Source organism: Phyllobates terribilis, unplaced genomic scaffold (assembly GCF_046119375.1).
Source record: "Phyllobates terribilis strain yellow unplaced genomic scaffold, ASM4611937v1 Scaffold_196__1_contigs__length_3587587, whole genome shotgun sequence".
In the NCBI taxonomy this organism is placed as follows: domain Eukaryota; kingdom Metazoa; phylum Chordata; class Amphibia; order Anura; family Dendrobatidae; genus Phyllobates; species Phyllobates terribilis.
In genome coordinates, this window is record NW_027362956.1 from 3,396,622 (window position 1) to 3,419,778 (window position 23,157).

Here is a 23,157-nt window from a genome sequence, read left to right on the forward strand (position 1 = left end):
CCTTCAGTCTGCTGCTGGACAGCCAGCAGCAGCAGCAGCAGGAGAGGTAATTAATCAGCAACCCTCCTGCTAAGGGTAGACAGCTGCTCGTTCCACCCCCCCCCCCCGCCTTAATTGGTTCTCCTCCCGTCCAACGGTGTTGAGGCGGGTGGGAACAGCCGGGGGTTGAGGGTACTGTGCTAAAAGAGGTGGAGTTATGCAGATCTAAAACGCGTGGATTGCAGCAGCAGCAAGCCGAAAAGTGCAGGCATGTGAGGGATCTAGAGGTTGACAGCATGTCTTCTTAACGGGAGTCCAGGTGGCCATCTCCACAAATGGACTTTTCAGAATCCTTGGGTGGCACCGTAGTCGGAAACCAATTCTGGTTATCGCTTCTCGGCCTTTTGGCTAAGATCAAGTGTAGTATCTGTTCTTATCAGTTTAATATCTGATACGTCCCCTATCTGGGGACCATATATTAAATGGATTTTTAGAACAGGGAGATGGAAAAAGAGCTTGCTCTGTCCACTCCACGCATTGACCTGGTATTGCAGTATCTCCAGGACCGGTGCACCCCTTCTTTAATGCAGTTTCTAAAATCAGAAAGAATTGAATTCAATGCTTTTTGTTCATTTTGCTTGTTTGTCGGATTTTGGGATGGACTCTTTGGCTTTGCTTTTCTTCTCCTCATTGGATTTTTCATGTTAAAAGTTGCAGAAGCCAGATGACAAGCTCATTTTGGTTCAACTTCAGCAACTGTGCATTGCATTGCCATGTAATGTAATGTAATGCAATGCTATCTATCTAGCTCTCCCTCTATACTTCCTTTTGGATAAACAGACATATTAGGCAAGCATTTTGGAGCTTTCACCTAAATAACTACAGGTGGTGAGATAAGCTGCACAATATAATTGACCTTTCAGTATATTGTTGCACACACACCATCTATTTAGCAAATGCCCTTGTTATCAACAGCAGCCTTTTAAACTCACCTGAGCTAACAGGTATGTGAGCTGGTTACTCTGCTGCGCTTAAAATTTCTTTTTTGGTTTGCTACAATGCCTTTTCTGAAACGTTGTCTCCCTCTGCTGGAACACTGACTTCTTTCATTTAATGCCTGCAGACTATAAAAGAGAAACCAACCCAAAAAGTTTGGTTGATTAGTCTGTGGCATTCTTTTAAACTGTTGCTTATGGCGGTCTCTGTGAGCTTCTCAGTGACATTCAGCCATCCAGGTATCCCGCCTGCAGTAGACGGAATGTGGCAATGGAACGCTGGCTGCGCGTGTCATAATAGGCTCTGAGCCTTTATATACCTGCGCACAGCAGCAGCCACCTTCAGTCTGCTGCTGGACAGCCAGCAGCAGCAGCAGCAGCAGGAGAGGTAATTAATCAGCAACCCTCCTGCTAAGGGTAGACAGCTGCTCGTTCCACCCCCCCCCCCGCCTTAATTGGTTCTCCTCCCTTCCAACGGTGTTGAGGCGGGTGGGAACAGCCGGGGGTTGAGGGTACTGTGCTAAAAGAGGTGGAGTTATGCAGATCTAAAACGCGTGGATTGCAGCAGCAGCAAGCCGAAAAGTGCAGGCATGTGAGGGATCTAGAGGTTGACAGCATGTCTTCTTAACGGGAGTCCAGGTGGCCATCTCCACAAATGGACTTTTCAGAATCCTTGGGTGGCACCGTAGTCGGAAACCAATTCTGGTTATCGCTTCTCGGCCTTTTGGCTAAGATCAAGTGTAGTATCTGTTCTTATCAGTTTAATATCTGATACGTCCCCTATCTGGGGACCATATATTAAATGGATTTTTAGAACAGGGAGATGGAAAAAGAGCTTGCTCTGTCCACTCCACGCATTGACCTGGTATTGCAGTATCTCCAGGACCGGTGCACCCCTTCTTTAATGCAGTTTCTAAAATCAGAAAGAATTGAATTCAATGCTTTTTGTTCATTTTGCTTGTTTGTCGGATTTTGGGATGGACTCTTTGGCTTTGCTTTTCTTCTCCTCATTGGATTTTTCATGTTAAAAGTTGCAGAAGCCAGATGACAAGCTCATTTTGGTTCAACTTCAGCAACTGTGCATTGCATTGCCATGTAATGTAATGTAATGCAATGCTATCTATCTAGCTCTCCCTCTATACTTCCTTTTGGATAAACAGACATATTAGGCAAGCATTTTGGAGCTTTCACCTAAATAACTACAGGTGGTGAGATAAGCTGCACAATATAATTGACTTTTCAGTATATTGTTGCACACACACCATCTATTTAGCAAATGCCCTTGTTATCAACAGCAGCCTTTTAAACTCACCTGAGCTAACAGGTATGTGAGCTGGTTACTCTGCTGCGCTTAAAATTTCTTTTTTGGTTTGCTACAATGCCTTTTCTGAAACGTTGTCTCCCTCTGCTGGAACACTGACTTCTTTCATTTAATGCCTGCAGACTATAAAAGAGAAACCAACCCAAAAAGTTTGGTTGATTAGTCTGTGGCATTCTTTTAAACTGTTGCTTATGGCGGTCTCTGTGAGCTTCTCAGTGACATTCAGCCATCCAGGTATCCCGCCTGCAGTAGACGGAATGTGGCAATGGAACGCTGGCTGCGCGTGTCATAATAGGCTCTGAGCCTTTATATACCTGCGCACAGCAGCAGCCACCTTCAGTCTGCTGCTGGACAGCCAGCAGCAGCAGCAGCAGGAGAGGTAATTAATCAGCAACCCTCCTGCTAAGGGTAGACAGCTGCTCGTTCCACCCCCCCCCCCCGCCTTAATTGGTTCTCCTCCCTTCCAACGGTGTTGAGGCGGGTGGGAACAGCCGGGGGTTGAGGGTACTGTGCTAAAAGAGGTGGAGTTATGCAGATCTAAAACGCGTGGATTGCAGCAGCAGCAAGCCGAAAAGTGCAGGCATGTGAGGGATCTAGAGGTTGACAGCATGTCTTCTTAACGGGAGTCCAGGTGGCCATCTCCACAAATGGACTTTTCAGAATCCTTGGGTGGCACCGTAGTCGGAAACCAATTCTGGTTATCGCTTCTCGGCCTTTTGGCTAAGATCAAGTGTAGTATCTTTCGAAAAGGCGGTTTTGGATGTTGGCCGCCCTAGTAGATTGATACATTATGCACACTGGGGTTTAGGCGCTTGTTAGTACGCCAGGTGGCTAATATAGTCATCTGGTGGAAAGCATGGCCCCCCAGGATCGACGCCATTGGGCCGGGGAAGATCGAAAGCCCGAAGTGTGAAGTGCCCCAGGAGTGGTGACCCTGGGGTGCCTTAACTCACTGGGATTGGGAACCCCACTTGAGTTTATGGCACATTTGCACAAGCACTTCAAATTTTCTTTCTTCGCACACACCCTTATTCCGGGCCTTCTGGCCTTAGGATGGGGAATTTTTCAATTCCCGGTCGAAGGTCCGGGCAGTATTATACTGTGAAACCTTCACTATTTATTTAATTTCTTTGTCACTGTGTGTCCACTTATTCACGTGTGTCATGTCCTACTAGGATTTTGTCGGGATGCGGTTCCCTTACGGGTTCCTCTCTTGGCAGGTCTAGGGGGGGAGTGTGTGGCCATCAGGTTCCGCTCCCCCCTGAACCCCCCTGGCTCTCCTCTTTTGGGAGGAGAGCGTTGTTGGCTCCCCTCTTCCGGGAGGGGAGCACAGTCTTTGGCTCCCAGTGCCTTGCTCGGGTGAGAACTCGGGCAGGTGCTGGGGGTAAGATTGGGTCGCCTCTGGCTTCGGCTGGAGGTGGCTTTTTGTCCCTGTTCCTCGCTGTGGCCTTTTGGCTCGGAGGGACGGGGAATGGTTTGGGGGACCCTTCTCCTTTTGGAGAGGGTTTCAAGAAGACCAGCATCCTAGTGCACTTTTTTTGTGGCACTTGTCACTTTTTTAAGCGCACTCGGGTTTTGTACACGAATTCGGGCTTTCGAAAAAAAAAAAAAATCTGTTCTTATCAGTTTAATATCTGATACGTCCCCTATCTGGGGACCATATATTAAATGGATTTTTAGAACAGGGAGATGGAAAAAGAGCTTGCTCTGTCCACTCCACGCATTGACCTGGTATTGCAGTATCTCCAGGACCGGTGCACCCCTTCTTTAATGCAGTTTCTAAAATCAGAAAGAATTGAATTCAATGCTTTTTGTTCATTTTGCTTGTTTGTCGGATTTTGGGATGGACTCTTTGGCTTTGCTTTTCTTCTCCTCATTGGATTTTTCATGTTAAAAGTTGCAGAAGCCAGATGACAAGCTCATTTTGGTTCAACTTCAGCAACTGTGCATTGCATTGCCATGTAATGTAATGTAATGCAATGCTATCTATCTAGCTCTCCCTCTATACTTCCTTTTGGATAAACAGACATATTAGGCAAGCATTTTGGAGCTTTCACCTAAATAACTACAGGTGGTGAGATAAGCTGCACAATATAATTGACCTTTCAGTATATTGTTGCACACACACCATCTATTTAGCAAATGCCCTTGTTATCAACAGCAGCCTTTTAAACTCACCTGAGCTAACAGGTATGTGAGCTGGTTACTCTGCTGCGCTTAAAATTTCTTTTTTGGTTTGCTACAATGCCTTTTCTGAAACGTTGTCTCCCTCTGCTGGAACACTGACTTCTTTCATTTAATGCCTGCAGACTATAAAAGAGAAACCAACCCAAAAAGTTTGGTTGATTAGTCTGTGGCATTCTTTTAAACTGTTGCTTATGGCGGTCTCTGTGAGCTTCTCAGTGACATTCAGCCATCCAGGTATCCCGCCTGCAGTAGACGGAATGTGGCAATGGAACGCTGGCTGCGCGTGTCATAATAGGCTCTGAGCCTTTATATACCTGCGCACAGCAGCAGCCACCTTCAGTCTGCTGCTGGACAGCCAGCAGCAGCAGCAGCAGCAGGAGAGGTAATTAATCAGCAACCCTCCTGCTAAGGGTAGACAGCTGCTCGTTCCACCCCCCCTCCCCGCCTTAATTGGTTCTCCTCCCTTCCAACGGTGTTGAGGCGGGTGGGAACAGCCGGGGGTTGAGGGTACTGTGCTAAAAGAGGTGGAGTTATGCAGATCTAAAACGCGTGGATTGCAGCAGCAGCAAGCCGAAAAGTGCAGGCATGTGAGGGATCTAGAGGTTGACAGCATGTCTTCTTAACGGGAGTCCAGGTGGCCATCTCCACAAATGGACTTTTCAGAATCCTTGGGTGGCACCGTAGTCGGAAACCAATTCTGGTTATCGCTTCTCGGCCTTTTGGCTAAGATCAAGTGTAGTATCTGTTCTTATCAGTTTAATATCTGATACGTCCCCTATCTGGGGACCATATATTAAATGGATTTTTAGAACAGGGAGATGGAAAAAGAGCTTGCTCTGTCCACTCCACGCATTGACCTGGTATTGCAGTATCTCCAGGACCGGTGCACCCCTTCTTTAATGCAGTTTCTAAAATCAGAAAGAATTGAATTCAATGCTTTTTGTTCATTTTGCTTGTTTGTCGGATTTTGGGATGGACTCTTTGGCTTTGCTTTTCTTCTCCTCATTGGATTTTTCATGTTAAAAGTTGCAGAAGCCAGATGACAAGCTCATTTTGGTTCAACTTCAGCAACTGTGCATTGCATTGCCATGTAATGTAATGTAATGCAATGCTATCTATCTAGCTCTCCCTCTATACTTCCTTTTGGATAAACAGACATATTAGGCAAGCATTTTGGAGCTTTCACCTAAATAACTACAGGTGGTGAGATAAGCTGCACAATATAATTGACCTTTCAGTATATTGTTGCACACACACCATCTATTTAGCAAATGCCCTTGTTATCAACAGCAGCCTTTTAAACTCACCTGAGCTAACAGGTATGTGAGCTGGTTACTCTGCTGCGCTTAAAATTTCTTTTTTGGTTTGCTACAATGCCTTTTCTGAAACGTTGTCTCCCTCTGCTGGAACACTGACTTCTTTCATTTAATGCCTGCAGACTATAAAAGAGAAACCAACCCAAAAAGTTTGGTTGATTAGTCTGTGGCATTCTTTTAAACTGTTGCTTATGGCGGTCTCTGTGAGCTTCTCAGTGACATTCAGCCATCCAGGTATCCCGCCTGCAGTAGACGGAATGTGGCAATGGAACGCTGGCTGCGCGTGTCATAATAGGCTCTGAGCCTTTATATACCTGCGCACAGCAGCAGCCACCTTCAGTCTGCTGCTGGACAGCCAGCAGCAGCAGCAGCAGGAGAGGTAATTAATCAGCAACCCTCCTGCTAAGGGTAGACAGCTGCTCGTTCCACCCCCCCCCCGCCTTAATTGGTTCTCCTCCCTTCCAACGGTGTTGAGGCGGGTGGGAACAGCCGGGGGTTGAGGGTACTGTGCTAAAAGAGGTGGAGTTATGCAGATCTAAAACGCGTGGATTGCAGCAGCAGCAAGCCGAAAAGTGCAGGCATGTGAGGGATCTAGAGGTTGACAGCATGTCTTCTTAACGGGAGTCCAGGTGGCCATCTCCACAAATGGACTTTTCAGAATCCTTGGGTGGCACCGTAGTCGGAAACCAATTCTGGTTATCGCTTCTCGGCCTTTTGGCTAAGATCAAGTGTAGTATCTTTCGAAAAGGCGGTTTTGGATGTTGGCCGCCCTAGTAGATTGATACATTATGCACACTGGGGTTTAGGCGCTTGTTAGTACGCCAGGTGGCTAATATAGTCATCTGGTGGAAAGCATGGCCCCCCAGGATCGACGCCATTGGGCCGGGGAAGATCGAAAGCCCGAAGTGTGAAGTGCCCCAGGAGTGGTGACCCTGGGGTGCCTTAACTCACTGGGATTGGGAACCCCACTTGAGTTTATGGCACATTTGCACAAGCACTTCAAATTTTCTTTCTTCGCACACACCCTTATTCCGGGCCTTCTGGCCTTAGGATGGGGAATTTTTCAATTCCCGGTCGAAGGTCCGGGCAGTATTATACTGTGAAACCTTCACTATTTATTTAATTTCTTTGTCACTGTGTGTCCACTTATTCACGTGTGTCATGTCCTACTAGGATTTTGTCGGGATGCGGTTCCCTTACGGGTTCCTCTCTTGGCAGGTCTAGGGGGGGAGTGTGTGGCCATCAGGTTCCGCTCCCCCCTGAACCCCCCTGGCTCTCCTCTTTTGGGAGGAGAGCGTTGTTGGCTCCCCTCTTCCGGGAGGGGAGCACAGTCTTTGGCTCCCAGTGCCTTGCTCGGGTGAGAACTCGGGCAGGTGCTGGGGGTAAGATTGGGTCGCCTCTGGCTTCGGCTGGAGGTGGCTTTTTGTCCCTGTTCCTCGCTGTGGCCTTTTGGCTCGGAGGGACGGGGAATGGTTTGGGGGACCCTTCTCCTTTTGGAGAGGGTTTCAAGAAGACCAGCATCCTAGTGCACTTTTTTTGTGGCACTTGTCACTTTTTTAAGCGCACTCGGGTTTTGTACACGAATTCGGGCTTTCGAAAAAAAAAAAAAATCTGTTCTTATCAGTTTAATATCTGATACGTCCCCTATCTGGGGACCATATATTAAATGGATTTTTAGAACAGGGAGATGGAAAAAGAGCTTGCTCTGTCCACTCCACGCATTGACCTGGTATTGCAGTATCTCCAGGACCGGTGCACCCCTTCTTTAATGCAGTTTCTAAAATCAGAAAGAATTGAATTCAATGCTTTTTGTTCATTTTGCTTGTTTGTCGGATTTTGGGATGGACTCTTTGGCTTTGCTTTTCTTCTCCTCATTGGATTTTTCATGTTAAAAGTTGCAGAAGCCAGATGACAAGCTCATTTTGGTTCAACTTCAGCAACTGTGCATTGCATTGCCATGTAATGTAATGTAATGCAATGCTATCTATCTAGCTCTCCCTCTATACTTCCTTTTGGATAAACAGACATATTAGGCAAGCATTTTGGAGCTTTCACCTAAATAACTACAGGTGGTGAGATAAGCTGCACAATATAATTGACCTTTCAGTATATTGTTGCACACACACCATCTATTTAGCAAATGCCCTTGTTATCAACAGCAGCCTTTTAAACTCACCTGAGCTAACAGGTATGTGAGCTGGTTACTCTGCTGCGCTTAAAATTTCTTTTTTGGTTTGCTACAATGCCTTTTCTGAAACGTTGTCTCCCTCTGCTGGAACACTGACTTCTTTCATTTAATGCCTGCAGACTATAAAAGAGAAACCAACCCAAAAAGTTTGGTTGATTAGTCTGTGGCATTCTTTTAAACTGTTGCTTATGGCGGTCTCTGTGAGCTTCTCAGTGACATTCAGCCATCCAGGTATCCCGCCTGCAGTAGACGGAATGTGGCAATGGAACGCTGGCTGCGCGTGTCATAATAGGCTCTGAGCCTTTATATACCTGCGCACAGCAGCAGCCACCTTCAGTCTGCTGCTGGACAGCCAGCAGCAGCAGCAGCAGGAGAGGTAATTAATCAGCAACCCTCCTGCTACGGGTAGACAGCTGCTCGTTCCACCCCCCCCCCCGCCTTAATTGGTTCTCCTCCCTTCCAACGGTGTTGAGGCGGGTGGGAACAGCCGGGGGTTGAGGGTACTGTGCTAAAAGAGGTGGAGTTATGCAGATCTAAAACGCGTGGATTGCAGCAGCAGCAAGCCGAAAAGTGCAGGCATGTGAGGGATCTAGAGGTTGACAGCATGTCTTCTTAACGGGAGTCCAGGTGGCCATCTCCACAAATGGACTTTTCAGAATCCTTGGGTGGCACCGTAGTCGGAAACCAATTCTGGTTATCGCTTCTCGGCCTTTTGGCTAAGATCAAGTGTAGTATCTGTTCTTATCAGTTTAATATCTGATACGTCCCCTATCTGGGGACCATATATTAAATGGATTTTTAGAACAGGGAGATGGAAAAAGAGCTTGCTCTGTCCACTCCACGCATTGACCTGGTATTGCAGTATCTCCAGGACCGGTGCACCCCTTCTTTAATGCAGTTTCTAAAATCAGAAAGAATTGAATTCAATGCTTTTTGTTCATTTTGCTTGTTTGTCGGATTTTGGGATGGACTCTTTGGCTTTGCTTTTCTTCTCCTCATTGGATTTTTCATGTTAAAAGTTGCAGAAGCCAGATGACAAGCTCATTTTGGTTCAACTTCAGCAACTGTGCATTGCATTGCCATGTAATGTAATGTAATGCAATGCTATCTATCTAGCTCTCCCTCTATACTTCCTTTTGGATAAACAGACATATTAGGCAAGCATTTTGGAGCTTTCACCTAAATAACTACAGGTGGTGAGATAAGCTGCACAATATAATTGACCTTTCAGTATATTGTTGCACACACACCATCTATTTAGCAAATGCCCTTGTTATCAACAGCAGCCTTTTAAACTCACCTGAGCTAACAGGTATGTGAGCTGGTTACTCTGCTGCGCTTACAATTTCTTTTTTGGTTTGCTACAATGCCTTTTCTGAAACGTTGTCTCCCTCTGCTGGAACACTGACTTCTTTCATTTAATGCCTGCAGACTATAAAAGAGAAACCAACCCAAAAAGTTTGGTTGATTAGTCTGTGGCATTCTTTTAAACTGTTGCTTATGGCGGTCTCTGTGAGCTTCTCAGTGACATTCAGCCATCCAGGTATCCCGCCTGCAGTAGACGGAATGTGGCAATGGAACGCTGGCTGCGCGTGTCATAATAGGCTCTGAGCCTTTATATACCTGCGCACAGCAGCAGCCACCTTCAGTCTGCTGCTGGACAGCCAGCAGCAGCAGCAGCAGGAGAGGTAATTAATCAGCAACCCTCCTGCTAAGGGTAGACAGCTGCTCGTTCCACCCCCCCCCCGCCTTAATTGGTTCTCCTCCCTTCCAACGGTGTTGAGGCGGGTGGGAACAGCCGGGGGTTGAGGGTACTGTGCTAAAAGAGGTGGAGTTATGCAGATCTAAAACGCGTGGATTGCAGCAGCAGCAAGCCGAAAAGTGCAGGCATGTGAGGGATCTAGAGGTTGACAGCATGTCTTCTTAACGGGAGTCCAGGTGGCCATCTCCACAAATGGACTTTTCAGAATCCTTGGGTGGCACCGTAGTCGGAAACCAATTCTGGTTATCGCTTCTCGGCCTTTTGGCTAAGATCAAGTGTAGTATCTGTTCTTATCAGTTTAATATCTGATACGTCCCCTATCTGGGGACCATATATTAAATGGATTTTTAGAACAGGGAGATGGAAAAAGAGCTTGCTCTGTCCACTCCACGCATTGACCTGGTATTGCAGTATCTCCAGGACCGGTGCACCCCTTCTTTAATGCAGTTTCTAAAATCAGAAAGAATTGAATTCAATGCTTTTTGTTCATTTTGCTTGTTTGTCGGATTTTGGGATGGACTCTTTGGCTTTGCTTTTCTTCTCCTCATTGGATTTTTCATGTTAAAAGTTGCAGAAGCCAGATGACAAGCTCATTTTGGTTCAACTTCAGCAACTGTGCATTGCATTGCCATGTAATGTAATGTAATGCAATGCTATCTATCTAGCTCTCCCTCTATACTTCCTTTTGGATAAACAGACATATTAGGCAAGCATTTTGGAGCTTTCACCTAAATAACTACAGGTGGTGAGATAAGCTGCACAATATAATTGACCTTTCAGTATATTGTTGCACACACACCATCTATTTAGCAAATGCCCTTGTTATCAACAGCAGCCTTTTAAACTCACCTGAGCTAACAGGTATGTGAGCTGGTTACTCTGCTGCGCTTAAAATTTCTTTTTTGGTTTGCTACAATGCCTTTTCTGAAACGTTGTCTCCCTCTGCTGGAACACTGACTTCTTTCATTTAATGCCTGCAGACTATAAAAGAGAAACCAACCCAAAAAGTTTGGTTGATTAGTCTGTGGCATTCTTTTAAACTGTTGCTTATGGCGGTCTCTGTGAGCTTCTCAGTGACATTCAGCCATCCAGGTATCCCGCCTGCAGTAGACGGAATGTGGCAATGGAACGCTGGCTGCGCGTGTCATAATAGGCTCTGAGCCTTTATATACCTGCGCACAGCAGCAGCCACCTTCAGTCTGCTGCTGGACAGCCAGCAGCAGCAGCAGCAGGAGAGGTAATTAATCAGCAACCCTCCTGCTAAGGGTAGACAGCTGCTCGTTCCACCCCCCCCCCCGCCTTAATTGGTTCTCCTCCCTTCCAACGGTGTTGAGGCGGGTGGGAACAGCCGGGGGTTGAGGGTACTGTGCTAAAAGAGGTGGAGTTATGCAGATCTAAAACGCGTGGATTGCAGCAGCAGCAAGCCGAAAAGTGCAGGCATGTGAGGGATCTAGAGGTTGACAGCATGTCTTCTTAACGGGAGTCCAGGTGGCCATCTCCACAAATGGACTTTTCAGAATCCTTGGGTGGCACCGTAGTCGGAAACCAATTCTGGTTATCGCTTCTCGGCCTTTTGGCACGATCTATCAGGTTTACCTGTGTGGTCTTGCCTGTGAGGTGCTCTTGGTACCCTTTCTCTCGGCCTGCGGGGATCGTTCCTCTTCGGAGGGACTTAACCCCCCTGCTGCTATTGGGAGGAAGGATTAGTCCGGGAGCAACGGGAAGGGATCCCATGAAGGCTTGCGCCTTTCAGAGAGAAGAGTCGGTACGTTCCTGAGTGAAGGATGCCGGCAACGCTCACATATTCATCGGGTGATGCCCGGATGCGGAACACCGTGAGGATTGAAGTTGGAGCAGGATCGAGGACGGAGAAGAACTTGGACTACATCTGCCATAGGATTCTGCTTGGAGTTCTGGAGTTTCGGCGGGAAGACATATTCTGCTTCCAGGACAATGAGTACAAGGGGACTTACACCATCACCTTCAAGAGCCAGGGATGCTGTCACCAACTCGTACAAAAGGTAAATGAGAAAAACTACTTAGATGAATTGGATGGACTAACCTTTTGTCTCTTGTATGCCTATGACGAGATCCCTATCGTGGTGCATTTCCCGAACCCCTTTGTGGAAGCTGCAGACATCTCGACCTACCTTATCCGTTATTGTGATGATCTGAGATACCTGGGCACTGTGAAGAACGCGGTAGGCTTCTGGTGCGGCAAGAGGAGGTACATGGCCCGTCTAAAGAGGGACCCAAGCGGAGTGGGAGGAATGCTACACCCTCCCTCAACATTTGTGATCGGTAAGAGCAGAGGCTACTTATTTTACCCTGGAATGCCGGTATGTTGCAGGAACTGTGGACAAATGGGTCATACCCAAACGTCCTGCACGGGCAGGAAAGTAGACCGCTGCAATAATTGCAGCTGTTACGGACATTTAATGAAGGACTGTCCCGCTGGGAGGAAATGCAATCTTTGTGGTGAGGCGGGGCACATGTTCCGAGGATGCCCCAACAGGACCAGGACCAGGACCTACGCAGAAGCTGCATCTTCTGCAGCTGAGCCGATGCGCCCGCCAGTCTTCACTGGCGGGCCGGCGTCGGAGGGCGGTTCGAAGGGCGAGAAGGCTGGGATGGAGCAGGGAGCCGGAGGCCCCTCTGGGGCGGCCCCTGCATCGAAGTCCCTTAACGATGGGCGGACCTCGCATGGACCGGAGCGGAGGGGTCCTCCTTCTGGGAGGGTATCCTCCGTGTCGATGGTTCCCGATACCGATCCTGTTGGGCTGGAGGGTGGTGTCCCTGTGCGGTTGGCTACAGGGGACCACGCAGCGATGGCCTCAGGATCTTCCAGGGCGATTAGCCAGCCAGATGAGGGGGCTTTGCTTCTAGGTGGCGAACATCAGGGAATCTGTGTTGGTAATCTTATCCTGATGGACCAGTCTCTCCCCCTGGAGGAGGTGGAGGAAGAGGAGGACTGCACCAGTGACCTGGTGGAGTCTGCTCCGAAAAAGAGACGGAATGTCGAAGCCCCAGCGTCTCCTGGAATGTGGCTGGGAACCGTGACCTACGAGGGGGCAACCGCCGGCTCACAGAATATCGAGTCGTTTGGGTCCTCTAGCCCGGATGTCCTGGAGCAATTTGACATACAGGGCTTTGAGTCAGGTGTCCTCATGGAAGATCCACCACCCTGACCTATGAATGCCCACATTAAGACTTGTCTCACTGAATGTGAGGTCATTAAAGAGCCCAGTTCGTAGGGCTGCTCTATTTAAGTACTTAGAAACCACTGACTTTGACATATGTTTATTACAGGAATGCGGGATACAACATGCACTAAATTATAATGACATCAAGACAGATTGGAGACTGGGGCCCTCCATCTGGTCTGGCTCCAATGACAACAAGTCAGCGGGGGTGGGCTTCCTCTGTCGTGGGAGAAATATTACTATAAATGCTGTCACAGAAATAGTACCAGGCAGAGTGGTTTTAGTGCATTTTAAATTTAATGGTTTTACCCTACGTGTAATGAATGTTTATGCTTCCCCTGATAAGCAAGAGAGAATTAATTTATTTGGGATATTGCCATTGTACTGTACTGGGTCATCTCCCCTGATCGTAGGGGGTGATTTTAATTGTCTTTGTGCTAGTGAACAACGAGCGGGGGGTGACCCTTTACGCAAATTGGATAAGTCATGTCATCTATTGAAAGATTTTATAACTGATTTTAAATTATGCGATGCGTGGAGGTCACTTCTGCCGACGGACCCTGGTTATACGTGGTCCGGAAGAGGGGTGTCTTCCAGGATCGATTTTATTTTCCTATCAGATGATTTTAACCCTGTAAAATGTGTTTTAACATCAAATATATTTTCTGACCATAAGGGCTTGGAGGTGCACCTAGAATACCGGGATGAACAGAGGGTCAACAGGGGCCTCTGGCGTCTAAGTACTTACCTGCTGGAGGACCCTCTGATTCGACAAGACTTTGGTAAAGCCTATCAAGCCTGGCGGCGACAAAAACCTTCTGATGCCCCTATGGTAACCTGGTGGGAAAATTTGAAAAAAAAAGTCAGAATGTTTTTTATAAAAGCAGGGAGACGTAAAGCTAGAGAGAAAAAAAGATGTTTTAGTGATCTTAACACCAAACTACAAACACTTTTTAAATTCAAAGAGCTAGGGGTGGAGGTGGGAGATGATATTGCTAGCCTAAAAACTGAAATCCAGAACTGCATAGACACAAAGGGGAAAGAGATTATTTTTAACTCTAGAGTGCAGCACTTGGAGGAGGGGGAGAAGTGCTCTCGCTTCTTCTTCAAAAAAGTCATGGATAAAAGAGAAGTGATCACAAATCTAGAGGGTGAAACATCTATGCAGGGAATGTTGAATGCTACTTTTAACTTTTATAAGCATCTTTTTAGTAAAAAGTATATAGATGAGTCCTTTTTATCTGATGCTCTTAATGATCTCGATTTTAAGTTAAATTTTACAGACCAGGAGTTTTTAGAACGCGATATTGTTTTAGAGGAATTATTTTATGTTTTTAAAAGTTTCTCTAAGGGTAAAGCACCTGGGTGTGACGGACTACCTGTAGAATTTTACCTTACTTTTTGGGACATTTTAAAAGAGGACCTTTTTATGCTTTTTAAAGAAGTTTTTATTTCTGAACAGTTGCCATTTTCGTGGAGGAGAGGAGTGGTGTCTTTGATATATAAAAAAGGTGACCGCTGTACTCTAGCGAATTGGAGACCCATAACTCTCCTAAATGTTGATTACAAGGTACTTGCTAAGGTGGTTGCTGACCGGCTCAGGAGTGTCATTGCCAAACTGATCCGGCCTGAGCAGGTATGTAGTGTACCAGGCAGAAGTATTTCAGAGGTTTTAAACGTATTAAGGGATGTAATTTGGTATTCCAGAGACCGGGGTCAAAATGTAGCTCTTTTAGCCCTAGATTTTGAAAAAGCTTTCGATAGAGTCTCTCATAGATTTCTTTTTAGAGTTTTAAAAAGAATGGGTATCCCTAATATGCTTTTAAATTGTATTAAGATTTTATATAAAAATTGTTTTAGTCAAATTTCTCTTAATGGCTTTTTAACAGATGGAGTTCCCCTTGAGTCCGGAGTGAAGCAGGGATGCCCCTTGTCGCCCATCCTGTTCATCTGCGCCATGGAGCCCCTGCTGAGCGCAATAAGAAAAGACAAAGTGATTAGAGGGGTTCCTGTTCCTGGCGGAGGTGGCAGTGATGTGAGAGTCTTTGGCTACATGGATGACGTGACGGTTGTGTGTGTGGACCCTGCTTCCCTCCGGAGGGCGGTGTTGCGCATTGATTTTTTTTCCCAGGCATCCGGTTTTAAACTTAATTTAAATAAATCTGAATGTCTGACTTTGGGATCCTGGGACACCGCCCAACTCCTGCAGCTCACTATAAAACGAGACAATGTAAAAATTCTTGGAGTTGTTTTTAACGAGGAGAATGTGGGAACTCAAAGCTGGGAGAATGTCATAGAAAAAATGTCAAAGAAAATATCATTTTGGGGTTTGAGGTCCCTAAAAATGGAGGGGAAAATTTTAATTATAAAATCAGTGTTGTTACCCCTCATACTGTATATAGCTATGGTGTACCCCCCCTCTGATGTTTTAATTAAAAAAATGACTAGGATGATCTTTATGTTTTTATGGAACTCCAAAATGGAAAAATTAAGGCGAGAAATAATGAGGAAGAATAAAATGAACGGCGGAAGGGATGTCCCCGACTTACATATTTATTTGTATTTAAATTATTTCTGCTTTTGTTTCAAACATTTTAATGGTAATAGTGCGCTAAGTTATTTTTTAAAATATACTTGTGGGATGATTTTTAAAAGATGGTTTAAGTTGTCGTTGAATTCCCCTGTTTTACTATGCCCCCCCAAACACCAAGCAATCTTAGAAAAGACTGTTCGATTTTATAGCCTTGGTGATTTTAATATGGACATTTTTAAAGACCGCAAGAAGCTTTTATCTTTTCTGAGGAGGAATGAAGATGTGACCCCCATAGTAAATTTCTCAGAAGAGAGATCGAAGCAAGTTTGGAAGAATGTCTTCGGGAAATTCTTAGCAAATGGACATAAGGATATTGCATGGATGGTGGTCCACCAGTGCCTCCCCACCAGAGAGTTTCAACACAGGAGAGGCCTGGTGGCCAGAGCAAAATGCCCCAGAGACTCATGTGTTTATGACGAAACCACCTTGCACCTTATGTGGAATTGCCCATTTGCACAGGAACTTTGGCACAAAGTTGGGATTCTTTTAAAATGGACTTGCGGTTTAAGAGATTTTAACCATGAATATGTTTTATATGGCCTTTTTAAATGTCCGACCCCTCAACAGTATTGTATATGTTGGTGTATGATTAACTGTTTTAAAGACGCCCTTTGGAAGGCACGCAATATTTTACTTTTTAAACGTGATGCTATTTCTGTGAAGGATTGTCTTAAAATTGCTTTTAGCCAGATGTATATTTATTACTTGAGGGATGTCAAATGTATTGGGAGAAGGGATGCCAATCGTATATGGGGTTTTTATGGGTGGAATTCTGTGTTTTAATAATGTACTGTTTGTGTTGTTGTTTTTGATTGTAAACCATCTTTTAAGCACTTAATAAAATATGTTGAAACCTGATCTGTTCTTATCAGTTTAATATCTGATACGTCCCCTATCTGGGGACCATATATTAAATGGATTTTTAGAACAGGGAGATGGAAAAAGAGCTTGCTCTGTCCACTCCACGCATTGACCTGGTATTGCAGTATCTCCAGGACCGGTGCACCCCTTCTTTAATGCAGTTTCTAAAATCAGAAAGAATTGAATTCAATGCTTTTTGTTCATTTTGCTTGTTTGTCGGATTTTGGGATGGACTCTTTGGCTTTGCTTTTCTTCTCCTCATTGGATTTTTCATGTTAAAAGTTGCAGAAGCCAGATGACAAGCTCATTTTGGTTCAACTTCAGCAACTGTGCATTGCATTGCCATGTAATGTAATGTAATGCAATGCTATCTATCTAGCTCTCCCTCTATACTTCCTTTTGGATAAACAGACATATTAGGCAAGCATTTTGGAGCTTTCACCTAAATAACTACAGGTGGTGAGATAAGCTGCACAATATAATTGACCTTTCAGTATATTGTTGCACACACACCATCTATTTAGCAAATGCCCTTGTTATCAACAGCAGCCTTTTAAACTCACCTGAGCTAACAGGTATGTGAGCTGGTTACTCTGCTGCGCTTAAAATTTCTTTTTTGGTTTGCTACAATGCCTTTTCTGAAACGTTGTCTCCCTCTGCTGGAACACTGACTTCTTTCATTTAATGCCTGCAGACTATAAAAGAGAAACCAACCCAAAAAGTTTGGTTGATTAGTCTGTGGCATTCTTTTAAACTGTTGCTTATGGCGGTCTCTGTGAGCTTCTCAGTGACATTCAGCCATCCAGGTATCCCGCCTGCAGTAGACGGAATGTGGCAATGGAACGCTGGCTGCGCGTGTCATAATAGGCTCTGAGCCTTTATATACCTGCGCACAGCAGCAGCCACCTTCAGTCTGCTGCTGGACAGCCAGCAGCAGCAGCAGCAGGAGAGGTAATTAATCAGCAACCCTCCTGCTAAGGGTAGACAGCTGCTCGTTCCACCCCCCCCCCCGCCTTAATTGGTTCTCCTCCCTTCCAACGGTGTTGAGGCGGGTGGGAACAGCCGGGGGTTGAGGGTACTGTGCTAACAGAGGTGGAGTTATGCAGATCTAAAACCCGTGGATTGCAGCAGCAGCAAGCCGAAAAGTGCAGGCATGTGAGGGATCTAGAGGTTGACAGCATGTCTTCTTAACGGGAGTCCAGGTGGCCATCTCCACAAATGGACTTTTCAGAATCCTTGGGTGGCACCGTAGTCGGAAACCAATTCTGGTTATCGCTTCTCGGCCTTTTGGCTAAGATCAAGTGTAGTATCTGTTCTTATCAGTTTAATATCTGATACGTCCCCTATCTGGGGACCATATATTAAATGGATTTTTAGAACAGGGAGATGGAAAAAGAGCTTGCTCTGTCCACTCCACGCATTGACCTGGTATTGCAGTATCTCCAGGACCGGTGCACCCCTTCTTTAATGCAGTTTCTAAAATCAGAAAGAATTGAATTCAATGCTTTTTGTTCATTTTGCTTGTTTGTCGGATTTTGGGATGGACTCTTTGGCTTTGCTTTTCTTCTCCTCATTGGATTTTTCATGTTAAAAGTTGCAGAAGCCAGATGACAAGCTCATTTTGGTTCAACTTCAGCAACTGTGCATTGCATTGCCATGTAATGTAATGTAATGCAATGCTATCTATCTAGCTCTCCCTCTATACTTCCTTTTGGATAAACAGACATATTAGGCAAGCATTTTGGAGCTTTCACCTAAATAACTACAGGTGGTGAGATAAGCTGCACAATATAATTGACCTTTCAGTATATTGTTGCACACACACCATCTATTTAGCAAATGCCCTTGTTATCAACAGCAGCCTTTTAAACTCACCTGAGCTAACAGGTATGTGAGCTGGTTACTCTGCTGCGCTTAAAATTTCTTTTTTGGTTTGCTACAATGCCTTTTCTGAAACGTTGTCTCCCTCTGCTGGAACACTGACTTCTTTCATTTAATGCCTGCAGACTATAAAAGAGAAACCAACCCAAAAAGTTTGGTTGATTAGTCTGTGGCATTCTTTTAAACTGTTGCTTATGGCGGTCTCTGTGAGCTTCTCAGTGACATTCAGCCATCCAGGTATCCCGCCTGCAGTAGACGGAATGTGGCAATGGAACGCTGGCTGCGCGTGTCATAATAGGCTCTGAGCCTTTATATACCTGCGTACAGCAGCAGCCACCTTCAGTCTGCTGCTGGAGAGCCAGCAGCAGCAGCAGCAGGAGAGGTAATTAATCAGCAACCCTCCTGCTAAGGGTAGACAGCTGCTCGTTCCACCCCCCCCCGCCTTAATTGGTTCTCCTCCCTTCCAACGGTGTTGAGGCGGGTGGGAACAGCCGGGGGTTGAGGGTACTGTGCTAAAAGAGGTGGAGTTATGCAGATCTAAAACGCGTGGATTGCAGCAGCAGCAAGCCGAAAAGTGCAGGCATGTGAGGGATCTAGAGGTTGACAGCATGTCTTCTTAACGGGAGTCCAGGTGGCCATCTCCACAAATGGACTTTTCAGAATCCTTGGGTGGCACCGTAGTCGGAAACCAATTCTGGTTATCGCTTCTCGGCCTTTTGGCTAAGATCAAGTGTAGTATCTGTTCTTATCAATTTAATATCTGATACGTCCCCTATCTGGGGACCATATATTAAATGGATTTTTAGAACAGGGAGATGGAAAAAGAGCTTGCTCTGTCCACTCCACGCATTGACCTGGTATTGCAGTATCTCCAGGACCGGTGCACCCCTTCTTTAATGCAGTTTCTAAAATCAGAAAGAATTGAATTCAATGCTTTTTGTTCATTTTGCTTGTTTGTCGGATTTTGGGATGGACTCTTTGGCTTTGCTTTTCTTCTCCTCATTGGATTTTTCATGTTAAAAGTTGCAGAAGCCAGATGACAAGCTCATTTTGGTTCAACTTCAGCAACTGTGCATTGCATTGCCATGTAATGTAATGTAATGCAATGCTATCTATCTAGCTCTCCCTCTATACTTCCTTTTGGATAAACAGACATATTAGGCAAGCATTTTGGAGCTTTCACCTAAATAACTACAGGTGGTGAGATAAGCTGCACAATATAATTGACCTTTCAGTATATTGTTGCACACACACCATCTATTTAGCAAATGCCCTTGTTATCAACAGCAGCCTTTTAAACTCACCTGAGCTAACAGGTATGTGAGCTGGTTACTCTGCTGCGCTTAAAATTTCTTTTTTGGTTTGCTACAATGCCTTTTCTGAAACGTTGTCTCCCTCTGCTGGAACACTGACTTCTTTCATTTAATGCCTGCAGACTATAAAAGAGAAACCAACCCAAAAAGTTTGGTTGATTAGTCTGTGGCATTCTTTTAAACTGTTGCTTATGGCGGTCTCTGTGAGCTTCTCAGTGACATTCAGCCATCCAGGTATCCCGCCTGCAGTAGACGGAATGTGGCAATGGAACGCTGGCTGCGCGTGTCATAATAGGCTCTGAGCCTTTATATACCTGCGCACAGCAGCAGCCACCTTCAGTCTGCTGCTGGACAGCCAGCAGCAGCAGCAGCAGGAGAGGTAATTAATCAGCAACCCTCCTGCTAAGGGTAGACAGCTGCTCGTTCCACCCCCCCCCCCCACCTTAATTGGTTCTCCTCCCTTCCAACGGTGTTGAGGCGGGTGGGAACAGCCGGGGGTTGAGGGTACTGTGCTAAAAGAGGTGGAGTTATGCAGATCTAAAACGCGTGGATTGCAGCAGCAGCAAGCCGAAAAGTGCAGGCATGTGAGGGATCTAGAGGTTGACAGCATGTCTTCTTAACGGGAGTCCAGGTGGCCATCTCCACAAATGGACTTTTCAGAATCCTTGGGTGGCACCGTAGTCGGAAACCAATTCTGGTTATCGCTTCTCGGCCTTTTGGCTAAGATCAAGTGTAGTATCTGTTCTTATCAGTTTAATATCTGATACGTCCCCTATCTGGGGACCATATATTAAATGGATTTTTAGAACAGGGAGATGGAAAAAGAGCTTGCTCTGTCCACTCCACGCATTGACCTGGTATTGCAGTATCTCCAGGACCGGTGCACCCCTTCTTTAATGCAGTTTCTAAAATCAGAAAGAATTGAATTCAATGCTTTTTGTTCATTTTGCTTGTTTGTCGGATTTTGGGATGGACTCTTTGGCTTTGCTTTTCTTCTCCTCATTGGATTTTTCATGTTAAAAGTTGCAGAAGCCAGATGACAAGCTCATTTTGGTTCAACTTCAGCAACTGTGCATTGCATTGCCATGTAATGTAATGTAATGCAATGCTATCTATCTAGCTCTCCCTCTATACTTCCTTTTGGATAAACAGACATATTAGGCAAGCATTTTGGAGCTTTCACCTAAATAACTACAGGTGGTGAGATAAGCTGCACAATATAATTGACCTTTCAGTATATTGTTGCACACACACCATCTATTTAGCAAATGCCCTTGTTATCAACAGCAGCCTTTTAAACTCACCTGAGCTAACAGGTATGTGAGCTGGTTACTCTGCTGCGCTTAAAATTTCTTTTTTGGTTTGCTACAATGCCTTTTCTGAAACGTTGTCTCCCTCTGCTGGAACACTGACTTCTTTCATTTAATGCCTGCAGACTATAAAAGAGAAACCAACCCAAAAAGTTTGGTTGATTAGTCTGTGGCATTCTTTTAAACTGTTGCTTATGGCGGTCTCTGTGAGCTTCTCAGTGACATTCAGCCATCCAGGTATCCCGCCTGCAGTAGACGGAATGTGGCAATGGAACGCTGGCTGCGCGTGTCATAATAGGCTCTGAGCCTTTATATACCTGCGCACAGCAGCAGCCACCTTCAGTCTGCTGCTGGACAGCCAGCAGCAGCAGCAGCAGGAGAGGTAATTAATCAGCAACCCTCCTGCTAAGGGTAGACAGCTGCTCGTTCCACCCCCCCCCGCCTTAATTGGTTCTCCTCCCTTCCAACGGTGTTGAGGCGGATGGGAACAGCCGGGGGTTGAGGGTACTGTGCTAAAAGAGGTGGAGTTATGCAGATCTAAAACGCGTGGATTGCAGCAGCAGCAAGCCGAAAAGTGCAGGCATGTGAGGGATCTAGAGGTTGACAGCATGTCTTCTTAACGGGAGTCCAGGTGGCCATCTCCACAAATGGACTTTTCAGAATCCTTGGGTGGCACCGTAGTCGGAAACCAATTCTGGTTATCGCTTCTCGGCCTTTTGGCTAAGATCAAGTGTAGTATCTGTTCTTATCAGTTTAATATCTGATACGTCCCCTATCTGGGGACCATATATTAAATGGATTTTTAGAACAGGGAGATGGAAAAAGAGCTTGCTCTGTCCACTCCACGCATTGACCTGGTATTGCAGTATCTCCAGGACCGGTGCACCCCTTCTTTAATGCAGTTTCTAAAATCAGAAAGAATTGAATTCAATGCTTTTTGTTCATTTTGCTTGTTTGTCGGATTTTGGGATGGACTCTTTGGCTTTGCTTTTCTTCTCCTCATTGGATTTTTCATGTTAAAAGTTGCAGAAGCCAGATGACAAGCTCATTTTGGTTCAACTTCAGCAACTGTGCATTGCATTGCCATGTAATGTAATGTAATGCAATGCTATCTATCTAGCTCTCCCTCTATACTTCCTTTTGGATAAACAGACATATTAGGCAAGCATTTTGGAGCTTTCACCTAAATAACTACAGGTGGTGAGATAAGCTGCACAATATAATTGACCTTTCAGTATATTGTTGCACACACACCATCTATTTAGCAAATGCCCTTGTTATCAACAGCAGCCTTTTAAACTCACCTGAGCTAACAGGTATGTGAGCTGGTTACTCTGCTGCGCTTAAAATTTCTTTTTTGGTTTGCTACAATGCCTTTTCTGAAACGTTGTCTCCCTCTGCTGGAACACTGACTTCTTTCATTTAATGCCTGCAGACTATAAAAGAGAAACCAACCCAAAAAGTTTGGTTGATTAGTCTGTGGCATTCTTTTAAACTGTTGCTTATGGCGGTCTCTGTGAGCTTCTCAGTGACATTCAGCCATCCAGGTATCCCGCCTGCAGTAGACGGAATGTGGCAATGGAACGCTGGCTGCGCGTGTCATAATAGGCTCTGAGCCTTTATATACCTGCGCACAGCAGCAGCCACCTTCAGTCTGCTGCTGGAGAGCCAGCAGCAGCAGCAGCAGGAGAGGTAATTAATCAGCAACCCTCCTGCTAAGGGTAGACAGCTGCTCGTTCCACCCCCCCCCCCGCCTTAATTGGTTCTCCTCCCTTCCAACGGTGTTGAGGCGGGTGGGAACAGCCGGGGGTTGAGGGTACTGTGCTAAAAGAGGTGGAGTTATGCAGATCTAAAACGCGTGGATTGCAGCAGCAGCAAGCCGAAAAGTGCAGGCATGTGAGGGATCTAGAGGTTGACAGCATGTCTTCTTAACGGGAGTCCAGGTGGCCATCTCCACAAATGGACTTTTCAGAATCCTTGGGTGGCACCGTAGTCGGAAACCAATTCTGGTTATCGCTTCTCGGCCTTTTGGCTAAGATCAAGTGTAGTATCTGTTCTTATCAGTTTAATATCTGATACGTCCCCTATCTGGGGACCATATATTAAATGGATTTTTAGAACAGGGAGATGGAAAAAGAGCTTGCTCTGTCCACTCCACGCATTGACCTGGTATTGCAGTATCTCCAGGACCGGTGCACCCCTTCTTTAATGCAGTTTCTAAAATCAGAAAGAATTGAATTCAATGCTT

At 45.7% G+C, this 23,157-nt stretch overlaps 13 non-coding genes and 2 pseudogenes across 13 annotated transcripts; all 15 read left to right on the top strand.

The window, feature by feature from the left end:
* Nucleotides 1-367: 367 nt before the first annotated feature.
* LOC141213353 (U2 spliceosomal RNA) lies at nt 368-558 on the top strand. Its single transcript, XR_012282857.1, has one exon. It is a non-coding gene; the product is annotated as a U2 spliceosomal RNA (small nuclear RNA).
* Nucleotides 559-1,682: 1,124 nt separating this feature from the next.
* LOC141213354 (U2 spliceosomal RNA) lies at nt 1,683-1,873 on the top strand. The gene has a single exon (XR_012282858.1). It is a non-coding gene; the product is annotated as a U2 spliceosomal RNA (small nuclear RNA).
* Nucleotides 1,874-2,995: 1,122 nt separating this feature from the next.
* Nucleotides 2,996-3,087, top strand: LOC141213555 (U2 spliceosomal RNA; annotated as a pseudogene).
* A 789-nt stretch (nt 3,088-3,876) lies between these two features.
* Nucleotides 3,877-4,060, top strand: LOC141213529 (U2 spliceosomal RNA). Its single transcript, XR_012283026.1, has one exon. It is a non-coding gene; the product is annotated as a U2 spliceosomal RNA (small nuclear RNA).
* Nucleotides 4,061-5,185: 1,125 nt separating this feature from the next.
* On the top strand, nt 5,186-5,376 carry LOC141213355 (U2 spliceosomal RNA). The gene has a single exon (XR_012282859.1). It is a non-coding gene; the product is annotated as a U2 spliceosomal RNA (small nuclear RNA).
* Nucleotides 5,377-6,496: 1,120 nt separating this feature from the next.
* Nucleotides 6,497-6,588, top strand: LOC141213556 (U2 spliceosomal RNA; annotated as a pseudogene).
* A 789-nt stretch (nt 6,589-7,377) lies between these two features.
* Nucleotides 7,378-7,561, top strand: LOC141213530 (U2 spliceosomal RNA). The gene has a single exon (XR_012283027.1). It is a non-coding gene; the product is annotated as a U2 spliceosomal RNA (small nuclear RNA).
* A 1,121-nt stretch (nt 7,562-8,682) lies between these two features.
* Nucleotides 8,683-8,873, top strand: LOC141213356 (U2 spliceosomal RNA). The gene has a single exon (XR_012282860.1). It is a non-coding gene; the product is annotated as a U2 spliceosomal RNA (small nuclear RNA).
* A 1,120-nt stretch (nt 8,874-9,993) lies between these two features.
* Nucleotides 9,994-10,184, top strand: LOC141213357 (U2 spliceosomal RNA). Its single transcript, XR_012282861.1, has one exon. It is a non-coding gene; the product is annotated as a U2 spliceosomal RNA (small nuclear RNA).
* Nucleotides 10,185-16,363: 6,179 nt separating this feature from the next.
* On the top strand, nt 16,364-16,555 carry LOC141213527 (U2 spliceosomal RNA). The gene has a single exon (XR_012283025.1). It is a non-coding gene; the product is annotated as a U2 spliceosomal RNA (small nuclear RNA).
* Nucleotides 16,556-17,676: 1,121 nt separating this feature from the next.
* Nucleotides 17,677-17,867, top strand: LOC141213358 (U2 spliceosomal RNA). Its single transcript, XR_012282862.1, has one exon. It is a non-coding gene; the product is annotated as a U2 spliceosomal RNA (small nuclear RNA).
* Nucleotides 17,868-18,986: 1,119 nt separating this feature from the next.
* Nucleotides 18,987-19,177, top strand: LOC141213489 (U2 spliceosomal RNA). The gene has a single exon (XR_012282989.1). It is a non-coding gene; the product is annotated as a U2 spliceosomal RNA (small nuclear RNA).
* Nucleotides 19,178-20,299: 1,122 nt separating this feature from the next.
* On the top strand, nt 20,300-20,490 carry LOC141213360 (U2 spliceosomal RNA). The gene has a single exon (XR_012282863.1). It is a non-coding gene; the product is annotated as a U2 spliceosomal RNA (small nuclear RNA).
* A 1,119-nt stretch (nt 20,491-21,609) lies between these two features.
* LOC141213361 (U2 spliceosomal RNA) lies at nt 21,610-21,800 on the top strand. The gene has a single exon (XR_012282864.1). It is a non-coding gene; the product is annotated as a U2 spliceosomal RNA (small nuclear RNA).
* A 1,121-nt stretch (nt 21,801-22,921) lies between these two features.
* Nucleotides 22,922-23,112, top strand: LOC141213362 (U2 spliceosomal RNA). Its single transcript, XR_012282865.1, has one exon. It is a non-coding gene; the product is annotated as a U2 spliceosomal RNA (small nuclear RNA).
* Nucleotides 23,113-23,157: the final 45 nt, after the last annotated feature.